The sequence below is a fragment of the Oryx dammah genome, unplaced genomic scaffold (assembly GCF_014754425.2).
Source record: "Oryx dammah isolate SB20612 unplaced genomic scaffold, SCBI_Odam_1.1 HiC_scaffold_2, whole genome shotgun sequence".
In the NCBI taxonomy this organism is placed as follows: Eukaryota; Metazoa; Chordata; class Mammalia; order Artiodactyla; family Bovidae; genus Oryx; species Oryx dammah.
This window is the reverse complement of record NW_024070186.1, coordinates 97,365,170-97,378,030: the sequence shown is the minus strand read 5'-3', so window position 1 is coordinate 97,378,030 and position 12,861 is coordinate 97,365,170. Positions and strand designations below refer to the sequence as shown.

At 39.8% G+C, this 12,861-nt stretch overlaps 1 protein-coding gene across 27 annotated transcripts in view; it reads right to left on the bottom strand.

Annotated features, from left to right (window-relative positions):
* The window catches only part of ZBTB20 (zinc finger and BTB domain containing 20), an 838,376-nt gene that overhangs the window by 161,822 nt on the left and 663,693 nt on the right, over positions 1-12,861 (bottom strand). For 26 of the 27 annotated variants that reach the window (XM_040224195.1, XM_040224181.1, XM_040224152.1 and 23 more), the window contains one exon: positions 11,703-11,742. The exons of the other annotated variant lie outside the window; for it this stretch is intronic. The gene's annotated coding sequence lies outside the window, so the exon portion shown is untranslated. The remainder of the gene's footprint in view (positions 1-11,702; positions 11,743-12,861) is intronic. 27 annotated transcript variants of the gene reach the window in all.

Below are 12,861 nucleotides of genomic sequence, written 5' to 3'. Positions count from 1 at the left end.
ACACGGGAGTCAGAGAGAGGGAAAGGTGGAGGACACTGATGCCATGGCCTCTAGCACTTTATTTATGAGAACATCCAGAAATCTCTATCTACATCTGGTAGAAGAATAGTGTCAATTCTGCCCTGGAGACACAGATCAGGCAGTGTTGCCAGTGTGTGTTTTTCCCTTCCCAATAATTTACTGATTCTGGAGTCTGATGGCAGAGCTCAGATGATCACTTTCACATTCATATGAGTGAACAATTAGCCTGTCCCTTTGGGGGAATGGTGATGTCAAATAAACATAAATGTATGAAACCAGGGGAAGTACTGACTGTCCCTCAACCAGAAACTCTGCTGGTCTCCAGAGTGGTGCTTCTCTCCCCTCAACTTTCCCTGGGAGAGCGGTGAGGATGGGGGCTGCCAGCAGAGCACAGGAAACAGTGCTAGAGGCGACCTCATAGGACAAGAGGGGCCACTGCCTTTGCAGCAAAGGGTGAGACTGAACAACAAAATGCTTGTGAGACTGCTCATTTGCCCTTTGCATGTTTTTACTGTATTATTCACCTTTTCATTATTGATCATATCTACTTTTAAAATATTAAGGATATGTCACAGTATTTCCCTAGTTTTTTTTTTAATACTGTTCACCATAGTGATTTCTATCTTCATGTAGTAAAATGTAATATTCTTTTAAGTTTTCAGATGGGATTGTATGCTTGGAAAAAGCATCTTGTACCCCAACTTAAAAATATTAACTTACATGGCAAAAAGTACAATTGACAGTTACAGAATTAGTGAAGATGCAGAGAAATGGGCAGACTCTTTCTTTGCTGGTAGGGGTATACATGGCTTTCCCTAGTGGCTTAGCAGTAAAGAATCTGCCTTGCAATGCAGGAGGCCTGGGTTTGATCCCTGGGTCTGGAAGGGAGCATGACAGCTCACTCCAGTACTCTTGCCTGGAGAATCCCATGGACAGAGGAGCCTGGCAGGTTACAGTCCATGGGGCTGCACAGAGTTGGACTTGACTGAAGCGACAAAGCAGCAGTAGCAGCAGGGGATATACATTGACACAATTTTGCTGGAGGACACTTTAGCAGCAGATAAATTTTACTTTGGCAGTTCCACTACTAGAAATTTACCCTAAGGAAATAATCAGGCAAGTTAATTTTTAAAAAAAATGCATATATGTATAGAGATGGTTACTGTAGCATTGTTTAGTTAGAAAAAATTTCCAAATATCCTAAATGTCCATCAGTAAGTGACTTATTCAATAAATTACCCTCTACTGGAGTACAATGTGGCTGTCAAAAAGATAATGCGGATCTATATTTATTATCATGGAAAATGCCTGTTACAATGAGTAAAAAAGCAGATTGCAAAACAGCCAGCAGATTTTCCTTTTATTTTGAAAAGAGAAAGACAAAGAAAAACAGACAGATAAATAGATATGTTTGGAAATATATTCCCCAAAGTGTTAACTCTCTGAGTGGTGAGATTTTGAATGGATTTTTTTCTTTTACATCATTACTATAACAAATGCAAGCCAAACTAAATGTATACTTTAGAAGCAAAGAAAAAAATAGAATTTAAATTTTAGGGAAAAAAGCTTAGATAAATTCTGTAATAACTACTTAAAAATTCAAATATGAGTTTCATAGTCATTAGCAATTAGTAACTCTCTGAATAGGGTGACACTATTGCCTGACCATTCTCTTGATGGTTGGCATCACTGCCTTCCTCAAGTTTCCTCCAAGTTTGACAATTCAGGTGACACATGACATCTTAAAAGACTTTAAAGTATAAAAGCTCACATACTGGAAATAACCCAAATATCTATACCTAGGGCATTGTTAGGAAAATTCTGGGAGTTTTATATGATAGGAAACTATTCAGACATTTTGGTGGCAGTATGCAATTATACTGAGAAGGGCTTACATAATATTTAGTAAACAATAGAATACAACCTTATACATACAGTATATGCTCAATCATGTTAAATTCAGAGAAAAGACTAGAAGGTGATCTAAAAAATTGTTAATAATCACTTTTTCTGTTTAGTGGGATTGTGAATATTTTCTCCATACTTTCTTAATATTTTACAATAAGTGTGAATTATAGAATCATGAAAGAAGTTAACTATTAAAAAAATACAGCTGTGTTGCTCAACAGCTGGCAAATTTTATCCCAGATGTATCTACAGTTGAGTTTTGAGTCAAATGGTCTTAATGTCATTTCCTAAAGGAAATCTAATAGAATGGAATGTGTTCAAATAAAGGAAAGCTGTCATTGCCACCACCTCTTTGCAAGCCACCGCTTTATAACAGAATAAATCTGAATGGGGAATCCTAGTGCTATTGGCAATTAAGAATTTACAAATTCTTCAGGTCTTTTTTATATCTTGTTTTATGCTACTAGAAGCTGAAGTTTAGTTAATCTTTAGTACTCTGAAATGTCTCCAGGTCTGGAAGCTATTTTGGAGCCTGCTGGCATAGGACACCATTAGGAATGGAGGCTCATCCATTCATTTAAAGTGAGAGTTCCCTGGAGTAACAAGGGTGAGCAGCTATACCAGGTCTTCTATAGATCATTAGCTTTCTTTCCCTTTTTTTCCTTCTCCTCTCTTACCTACCCACTCTTCCTCTCTCTATCCCTTTTTCCAAGAAAATAAATAAATAAGTAAATAGTCTATGTACAGTTAGATGGAAGCTCTTAAAATTCAGAGAAAATTCATCCAGGACCAATACCAGACTTCAAGTAGATGACCTAATTGTTCTTAAATGATCATATATTAGCAAAATGATGATGGAAGAAATCAGAATTGTCACTTACATATGTATGTTGTATATTAGAGGCTTGTCAATAAGGCAGAGAGTAGATATTGAGTGAGAAAGTAAGAATATAACTAGGTAATCCCAGAATGGGAGGAAGGAGAAGGCAGAAGAAAGTAATGGCATGGCTTTCTGTGTCTTTGGCAAAGGTTATCTAATCACCTGTTCTTGGCCTTTTGGACTAGATATTAGCCTTTAAACTAAACTAGACTGTTTTTTTCTGTACCAAATACAGTGCCTGGTGCAATGTAGATGCTCACCAGAGGCTTAGAGAATTGAACAGAGCCCTTTTACTGCCTTTTCATTCTGGCCTCAGATTGGATCAAAAAGAAACTAAAACCCCTAATATCTTTTCATGCTTATTATGTAAAATTCCACCCTAATTTGAACTAAAAGGCACATCTTCTCTAAGTTTCCACCTTGGTCACTGTACTCCTGGAGAAAGTCACACAAGACCGAATAGGCACTATAAAAACCCACCAGACTCACCTAGGCCTTCTGCACTACCAAGGAGAATCCCACTGTGTTCTTCTGGTCAACCTGCCATCCTATTTGTCCCAAGAACTATTTTAAACTTCTACTTTCCTCAAATCTCCGCCTCACTTATTCTTGGCAGCACTTTGCTCCCTAGGAGCGACCATTTGGGACACCTCTCAACCTCTCAGTACCAAGCCTACGCACAGCTTGCATCTATCTCTACCCTTCCTTCTTCTTTCTTGTAACTATGGAATACATGTTCCTCCGTCTATCCTTCTGCTTGTGCTCAGGACCCCATGTCTCTGTCCATACCAGGAACCATCCCTTCAACAGTCATCCTATCCTATTATCACTCCTACACACTGAATCTCTCCTCTCTACTGTATTTTTCTAAGCATATAAACATGCTAAAATCTCCATTCCCCTCCAGAAACTTCTTTTCACCTCACCCCACCCACCCACATTCCTAAGATATTATACCAGCTCATTTTCTTTTCCTTTAAGGTAATATTTCCAAGACTTACCCACATTTGCTGTGTTTCTTCACGTCTTATGCTTTCCTCATCCTTTAACAAATAAGTTAATGCCTCTACCTCTTCAACAAGCCACCTTTTGCTAAAGTCAACAACAACCTCCAAACTAATATATTAAGTCATATATTTTTCAATCCTTAACTTACTTGACTTCTCAGGGGTCACTATTGACCACTCTCTTTGAAACACTTTCTTTTTTTTGGCTTCTGTGTCAATGTTTTCTGATTTTCCTACTATCCCTTAGCTATTCCTTCTGAGGATATTCACAGCCTCATTTTTCCCTTCCAGGTGATTAAATATTGAGTTCTTCAAGTCCCAGTTTGGGCCTTCTTCTCCATCTAACCTTGTCCCTAGGCAATTACCATCCATGCCAACAGCTTCATTTGTCTTCACTTTACTTCTGAATTCCAGTTGTATATATTCATCTGCCTACCCAATATGATTACTTCTCTCTATTGAAAGCATTTGACACTAGACATCTCAAAAACAGGTCTTAACCCCAGTTCTCCTCTGGTCTTTCATAGAACCCTGAGTGGCATCATCCTTCATATTTTTAACAAACATGAAACCAGTAGTCACTTCTTTCCCCTTCATCTCCCACATACAATCCATATATTTGTTTCAAAATTGTATATTTTGTTTCTGAATTCTCTCAGTTGCATTCATTTTGCTTCCATTCCCATCGTCTCTACACAAGTCTATATTTTATCTGTTCTACTACTATAGTCTCCTTACTTTTGCTCTTCCTAAACCATTTACCACAATGAAACTAGCTCAATTTTTTAATTTCAGGATTATGGTAGTTTATCTTGTAATTGTAAGAGATAATACAGAAAGGTCTGGTATGCACTCTACCCCTCTCTCATAATGGCCCAATCTAATATCTTTAACTATAGTACAATATCACAGTCAGGAAACTGACATTGGTACAATCCATCCACCTGATTCAGATTTCACTCATTTTACACACACTCATATAAGTGTGTGCACGTCGCTCTATCCTATCGCGTCCTTATGTAAGATTTGCATGATGACCACCACAGTCAAAATACAGGACGGCTACATCCTAAGACTATTTCGGGCTACAGTTTTGTAGCCACAGTCAGCCCCATCTTCCCTAACTCCCTAATCACTGTTATTCTGCTCTCTATCTTTATAATTTTGTCATTATAAGAATGCTATATAAAGGAAATTGGCTTTTTCACTCCGTGTAACATCTCTGTTATTAATCCAAGTTACACATATCAAGAGTTCACTGCTTCCAAGTGTTGAGCAGTTCCATGGCTTGGTCATACTATGGTTTAACCATTTACTGATTGAAGGACATCTGGGTTGTTTCCAGTTTGGGGCAATTGTGAGTAAAACTGCCATAAACTTTGTTATCTGTGTGGATATGTTTCCATCTATTTGGGATAAATGTACAAGAGTAGCAAGATCTTTTTAGAATACAAAATTGATCATGCCACTTTCATTCTTAAATGTGCTTTTCCATTGCCCTGAGGCAGGTCCTTAACATGTCATCAGAGATCCTGACATCAACAGGCCCTGAATTATCTCCTCAACCTCAGAGGTCAGCTCAGAGTCACTTCCTCAGGGAAGCGTCTTCTGTACTTCCAGACTCACTTAGATCCCTCTCCTATATTGCTTGTAGAGGACCTGGCACTTTTATTTCACAGCAGTAAGCACAGCTTGCAATTATAAGTTCTTTTGTGTGACCATTTGATTAATGTCTCTCTCCCATCCCCCAGATTGTAAACTCCAGCAGGGCAGAGGCTCTGTGTGTTTTGCTATTAGGTTTTCAGCACTTAGTAGACATTCACTTTGTGTTTAATGAAATTCCACCAAGGATTTTAAGACAGATAATCTTGGATTCAAGTTCTGTCTCTGTTACTTCCTAGGCATTCTTGGAAAAAAATTATTCAAACATGTTAAATATCCATTTCATTTTTATAACATTATATACTTAATAAGAGTAGTTTAAAAGGTTAAATTATATAACCATTAAAAATATTTTGTCTAGTACCCAAAGAAAGGCAAGTACTCAACAAATTTTATCATTAGTTTCACAAAAGTTACGAGTTTTTGTTTTTGTTTCCAACTTGGGTTTAGTTCATTGTCTTCATTTCTTGCTTGTTCCTGGGATTCTGATTCTGGTAATTTTTAAGAGTCTAAAAAGGAACCCTCAGTTTAGAACTCCAATAATTCTATGACAGCTGGTTTCAACCTCAGGTATGTCCCCTTAGGCATCTGAGAGCCTTATTTGACCTCCTGGCTCTGCTTTCCATTTTCATTTTACTTAATACTTCCTCCTCTTGTTTCCCAGCTTGTGGATCTTAGGGTTCCCAGTTTACATAAAGAAGTTTTCTAAACATATCTTGCCTCATTCCTTATGCTAATACTTTTCCATGGAGGAGAATCATCTTGTTGGTAAGGCAGCCCTTGGTCCCTGTTTCTCAGTTGGCTGGGATTTAGCTATTGACGTTTCTGAGTCTTTCTCCTTTCTAGACTGCTTAGACTAGCGGAAGTCAGAGACCTGGAAAAGCATTACTCTTATGCAGATCCAGATTTTCCCTTGGGAGGAAGAGAGTCAGTGAGCCCCTTCTACCTCTCATACTAAGTTCTGTCTTTCCACCTAGACTTTAGCAAAAATTTTGGCTCCCCAGCTATCAGTTTTTTATTTTTCAATGGGTTTAAAATTTGAGTGGGGAAAAACTGCTTTTTATTGTACCCCTTCAAAGAATCCTACACTTAGGTTTATGCTTTTGCTCGGGATATCATTTCTTTCCTTTTCCTTTCTTTCTTTCTTTTTTTTAACATTCAAGCCATTTTTCAAGACTAGCTACATGGGAAGCCTGGGGTGCTGCAGTCTATGGGGTCACAAAGAGTTGGATACCACTTAGCAACTGAACAACAACAAAAATCGCATTTTACACGATGTTTTCCAGCCCATAAGTTTTCTTTCATGAATGAAATCCTATAGTACTTATTGGAGTATCATTCCTTTTGGAATTGTTATTATCTTATGTGCATATGGAACACTCAATAGTATGGCTTCTTTTCAGAACTCAGTTTTAAGTTTCTTAAGAACACACAAGGGCAATGTGCTCGTTTATGTTTTAACTCTCCACTAAACATGATTCTGAATCCTAGCTTGTGCTATGTTTTCATTTTAGTAATATACTCCCCCATTTCCTTTATGAAAAGCTTATGGAAAGCATTGTTTACTAGGTAGAAAGGCTAAAAGGAATGGAAGCAGAGAGAGGTAATGCTCCTGGCTGTGGTAGACTGGTCTGCAGTGTGTTTTGATTCTCTGAATCAAAGATAGAAAAAAATAGCCACTACTACTACAGGGAAAAAAACATGAGGAGGAAGGGTCCTGAAAATGATATCTGAGCAATGAAAGACAGTGAATATTTTAAAGATCACTGAATTTAATTTATTCAACCTAAATGCATAAAAGTACAGGTGGGGACATTATTTATGCAGGTATATGCAAATCACTTTATAAAATAGGCAAAGCCCTTCTGCTTTTTATAAGTTGCCAAGGTGGTTCCTGATATTTTAAAAGCTATGCACCTTTCATGTAATTTCCTAAGACTTGGAATCCCTCTATCAGAATCTCATAGTCATTGTCGCAGCAAGTTTGTTTTTTTTTCTCTCCTCTGGGACATTTACAAGGCTCTCATAACCATCATAAAAAGAGTGGTTTCCACAGAGATGTGACTGGAAAAAATCACTTGGAAATCGCTGAGGAGCAAGTCACCATGTTCAAAGCAGAGAACATAGGCTTTGAAAACATGAACCCATCTGACCTCTTGAATTTAGAACAGTGAATTCCTGAGCTCTGAAACATGGGGCCCGGCTGTGCATGCCATATTGGTGCTATAAGACTGGCAGTAGGTTGGCTGTGGCATGGTCTATTTCAAACTCCTTCACAGTGCCCAGTGCTGCATGTTCCCAGATGACATTTGGTTGGCAGAAGCTGGGCCTCCAAAGCTGGCAGTCTGGAACGCAGCCCACTGTGTTTTGACAAACACATAATTGACCATCTGATCACCAGCCTACGTTCTGCACTCAGGTCACTGAGGGGACCTGGGCTTTCAATAGGTCCCTTACTCCTTATCTTGTTCATCTCCGCAAACATTTCTCCAGAAAGTAATACAGAGAAGACTTATGCACACCCACACATATCTTCCCATTTGCTAAAGAGAGGATGGCACATGCAACAGAAGCCGCTGAAAACCTCCTTTAAATTGTCCTGGCAGCCCAGAGCGAACAAGAGAAAGCACACTTATGGTGAACTCTAATTCAGAAGGAAGGAACAAATATCCGGCATTGTTTAAGCACTCGGCTGTGTTTAAGTTGCAATTCAGTTCAATGGCTTGGAACTTCTCAGAAAAGGGCAGCCATGGGAAAATGATAGGAAATGGGGCTTTGATTGACTTTAGGAGGATCTTATTAAGAACTGGTTTCATTTTCAGGTGAAAGAAGGGAAAAGCCAGACCGGCAATGTCCCCTCCTTCTTGGCCTGCTAAGGCCACTATGAGAGAAGGAGATACATATTTCTGGAGACCAGTAGGCCCAGTTCAAGTTGAGGTCTCCAGTGAAGGGATTGTAAAGGAACATTTCACCTGAAATTTGGCCCCACACAACATGTGAGCCTTCATCCAAGAAGGCAAGGTTTGTGCATGGGGCCAAGCCAGGCTGGCGTTAGGCATACATCAGTGTCTATGCAGCACTACCCAGTGGCCTCTCCTCTCCTTTCCCAGCCCCACTGCACAGTTGAAGCCCTTGGTTTTCATCTTTGACCTGCTCTCCCTTTTCTCAGTCAGTCACCAGACTGCTCTTTTTCTAAAACATAAATCTACTTAAAATTCTTCAAAGCCTCACCAAGCCTATTACTTCAAGTCCAAACTCCTTGCTCAGCATACAAAGCCTTCCATGATCTGCCTCCTGCTTACTTGCCAGCCTCATCGCCTTTGAAAGGATCTCCTTCAGTCACGAAACTCGAGCAGAGAACTCGGAACCGGCCTGCTGTGTGTCACCTCCTTTGCGCTGTCTTTTTTTCTGATTATGATCTTCTGTTGTTTGCCCCTCCCCCATATGCACCTAGTAAACTACAGCTCACTCTTCAGGCTTTTAGGTTCCACTTGGGCACCTCCCATGTGCAGGTAGGTGCTCCTGCTTCCTTTCCGTTCCCTTGCTACATCTTGTATACCTCCATTCCAGTGACCATCACAGGGCATGGCCTTTATTTATGTATATCGCCCTATCAGGCTGAGATTTTTAACAATGGGGAGCATTTCTTATTTATTTAGCAGTTTTAAGAACCAAGAATAGTGACTGGTTTTCCATAAATGTTTGTTGACTGAGAACTGAATAAAGAGCCATAAGTGATAATCCATCAAAACCTAAGCTAAGCAGTAGTATTAACTTCTACAAGTAGGATAGGCGCCTCCAAGCAATCCAATGAAGGCAGAAGACCCCAGTAGTAAGGCACTTTGGATGGTTAGCACTGGGTGAAAGGAAGAGTGAGGGATTGAGGGTGTGATGGAGGAATGTCTTGTTAACAGAGAAGGTAGGCAGGGAATTTTCAGGCTTTTCAATATTTAGTTTTCAATATGGAAAGGTCCTTTCTTAGAATGCATCTGAGTTTGAACAGTGGACAGTTCTACATTGTAAGAACCAGGTTCTCAAATAGGGTGAGTCTGTGCTATCTACTTCAAGGCAGCATGTCAGGTCATGGAGGGCTCCTTTCTGCTCTGCTAAAGATGAATGGGATGAAACACTTTCGGCGGAATGTCTGGAAGCTATTCAGCTCCTATTGAAATCTATGTCAAAGACTCTGGACTAAAGGCAGTGCCAAGGAGAAAAAATTGAACAGGCAGAATGTTGCACCTGCCTGGAGGAGGCCATTCAGTGGCACTAGGAGCTAGAAGCGCTAAGGGATAATGTTTTCACCTGTCCCCAGGGAACTTTTCTTCTCCTTCTGATGGGCCCCTGGGGCACCACCTCCGGAGCCATCCCCTGTGTCAGTGGGCACATGTGGTCAGCAGAACTGTCACAGGCCCTGTCACCCTTGAAATAAAGGCAGTCTCAGGATTTGAAACAATCTAAGCAAGCATGAAACCGGGCCTGGGAGGTGGGAAAAGGTTAGTGGGTACATGGATGGGCTCTCAGTCTATTCCAGGTCATTTGCTCAGCCTCATCTCTGGTTAAAACTTGGATCTTTCTAGAAGCTGCCAGATTGATGGTTGATGTAGTATAGAATCAGTTTCACATTTTCCTATGAGCCAGGCACGGCCTTTCAATTATGTTTTTTATCTCAAAGGTCTCCCCTCGATTTCTAATCTATGACCCAGGTCTCCAGGCCCCTGAACTGCTTGTGTCTGAAGCTTGCCCTCCAGTGCTGACGTCATAATAGCTGAGCCGGGCGGGCAGGAGTGCACAGTGCTGACTCATCCCCGGTGATGTGAGGATTAATGCCTTGTCTAACACACAGCTATTATGTGAACTGTTTTTACACAAAAGAACTGTAACAAAAATGATTTGCCAGTCAGAGGACTAGAAATACACAGTGCTAGGTAACTGGAGTAGGGACAGAGAGACGTAAAGTGGTAATCGCAAGCATGAATGCCGACACCCTCCAAAGCACTGACAGACCCACTCTATCAACACCGAGAATGAGGAATAACAAGACTTGTCAGGGGCAGAGAGGACCCACCCCTGCTGTATAAATGCATTACACACAGCACCAGTCTTTGGGGAGTTTAATCAATCTCCTTTCTCTGTCAAATAACTGTCACTTTAGACTTTAGCCTTAGCATCCTTTGGAGGATATTGCTCCCCTAAATATATTTGCAACTCGCTTCTAGGAATGTGAGTGGAAGCCACACACAAGCAAAAGAGCCATGGGAACACCCTTTCTGTGCAAATGATTGCAACACAAGAATACCTCGCAGTGCGAAGGCGTCAGTGAAGTAAGATAGAATGTTGTGAATAGGGGACAGTGTTCACCAGAGAGTGAGAAGCAGCTGGAAGGACACTGATAATATTTATCACGTGAGGTGACTGCTACTACCTGTAGCATTACTTGGGTAGTGTCTTACGCAGTGACTTTGATTATCTGGGTTCATGGCCCCAGAATCTCTTTAAAGCAGCTCGAGGTAAAATTTATCCAAACCAACTCAGTGCAGCTTAATTTGGGCTTTAAATAATAAATATTCTCTCTTTTCATCTGAAATCAAGTTATTATTTTTCCCCAAATGACTTTCCATCTTTTCTAAAAAGAGAATGGTACCTTCTATAAACCTCCTAGCATATGTAATCCTGGATTTCTCTCTTTTTTTCCTGGACTTTACAATTTCACAGGATTTCAGCTTAAGTGACTGAAGTTTTATACTTCAGTCTTATACTTCCTGTAAAAGGATATTAGAAATTTTGTACAAAAAAATGAAACCTCTGATCTAGAAGTTGAAGTGAAAAGCTATTGAACCTAGAGATGGTGTATAACTGAAGAATAAATAATTGCCTATTGATTGACAGCAGAGCAAAAGCCCAACTGTTGCTGGTATCTGACTGAAGAATGTAAGCTGTAGTCTAGAAGAGCAGTGACTTTTGCAAACAGCAGCTGTGGCCAAGTCAAAGGCAGTCTTTATATAATACAAGTCCAGTGGCTTGGGCTGCTGGCCTTTTCAGCCCCCTCATGATGGCAACTACTACTATCACCAAGAGCATCGATTCCAAACATGAAAGAAGCTAATACACAGTGAAGACGCACTGGAAACCACAACAAATTCAACTGGAAAACATGCCAATAAAGACTCAAATTTCCCAAATCAGGCACTTTTTTTTTGAAAAGTAAAGAAACCATTTTTACTTACACAAGGAGAAGGGGCAGGCCACAGGCTGATGGTCAAGGAACTGAAAATCAAAGACAAAACAAGGAATTAAAAATAAACCCAATGATATTGTGGAGAGAAGGAAAGCAAATTAAGTTTAGACAGGACTTGTTGCTCCTAAAGCATGAGCAGTAAGAGCCAATTTTGTCACCTGGAGCCCAAGATTCAGGACTCATAAAATGTCCAAAGATGTGGCCTCTTGCTGTTTGATCAATGCAGAAGGGGTGGTAACCTCTTTCTTTGTCAGCTTTATTCTGATCGGAATCATATGAACATTTTCTAGAGTTGTGCTGTTCAATATCGTAGCCACTAGCCATATCTACCTATTTAAATGTAAAATACTTAAAATTTAATAAAAAAGTAAATGTTTGGTTCCTTGGTCTACTAGTCACATCCCTAGTGCTCCACAGCCACCTGTGGCTGGTTGGCTGCCTTACAGATAGACTATTTCTATCGTTGCTTAAATAGCTATTGGGTAGCACATGAGAACAAGTAAAAGCTTTACTATGTTGTACATGACAAATCTTAGCTAATTTTGACAAAGATGAATCAAACTCATAGATTTTGTTTCTTTGAACGGTAGATTTAGTATGTTTCATGCTTTGGATAAATTCAAAACCTCCATGTGCTGTCAGTCATTAACTGACAGTAGTTACTGCCTTGTCTGCTGCATAGCACCAGGCTAGGAATGTGCCCTCTGACAAAAGGATTTTAAACAAAAGCATCTGTCCCCCAAAATGCATTTCTAATAATAAAAACTTCAGTTTTCTGCTATACATCAACATGAATCAACATAGGCAGAAACTAACATAATATTGTAAAGCAATTATCCTTCAATTAAAAATAAATAAATGTAAAAGGAGGAAAAAAAAAACTTCAGTTTTGGGGGGAGTTGACCTTAACAGTTTCTCATTCTGTATTTCAAGTCTGGCAATTTTCTTTTGTAATCATCAACACACAAGCCAAATAAGCGATTAATGGACTGGCCTGCTCACTATTGTTTTGATAGCTTTTCTTACAGAGAAATAAAACTGAAGTAATAGAAGATTCAAGAGAATAAACCAAACAAGGATGCTGAGAAGACAAAGCAGGTCTCCTTATCCCACCCCACTCAAATATGTCAAGGACTTAAAATATGCTG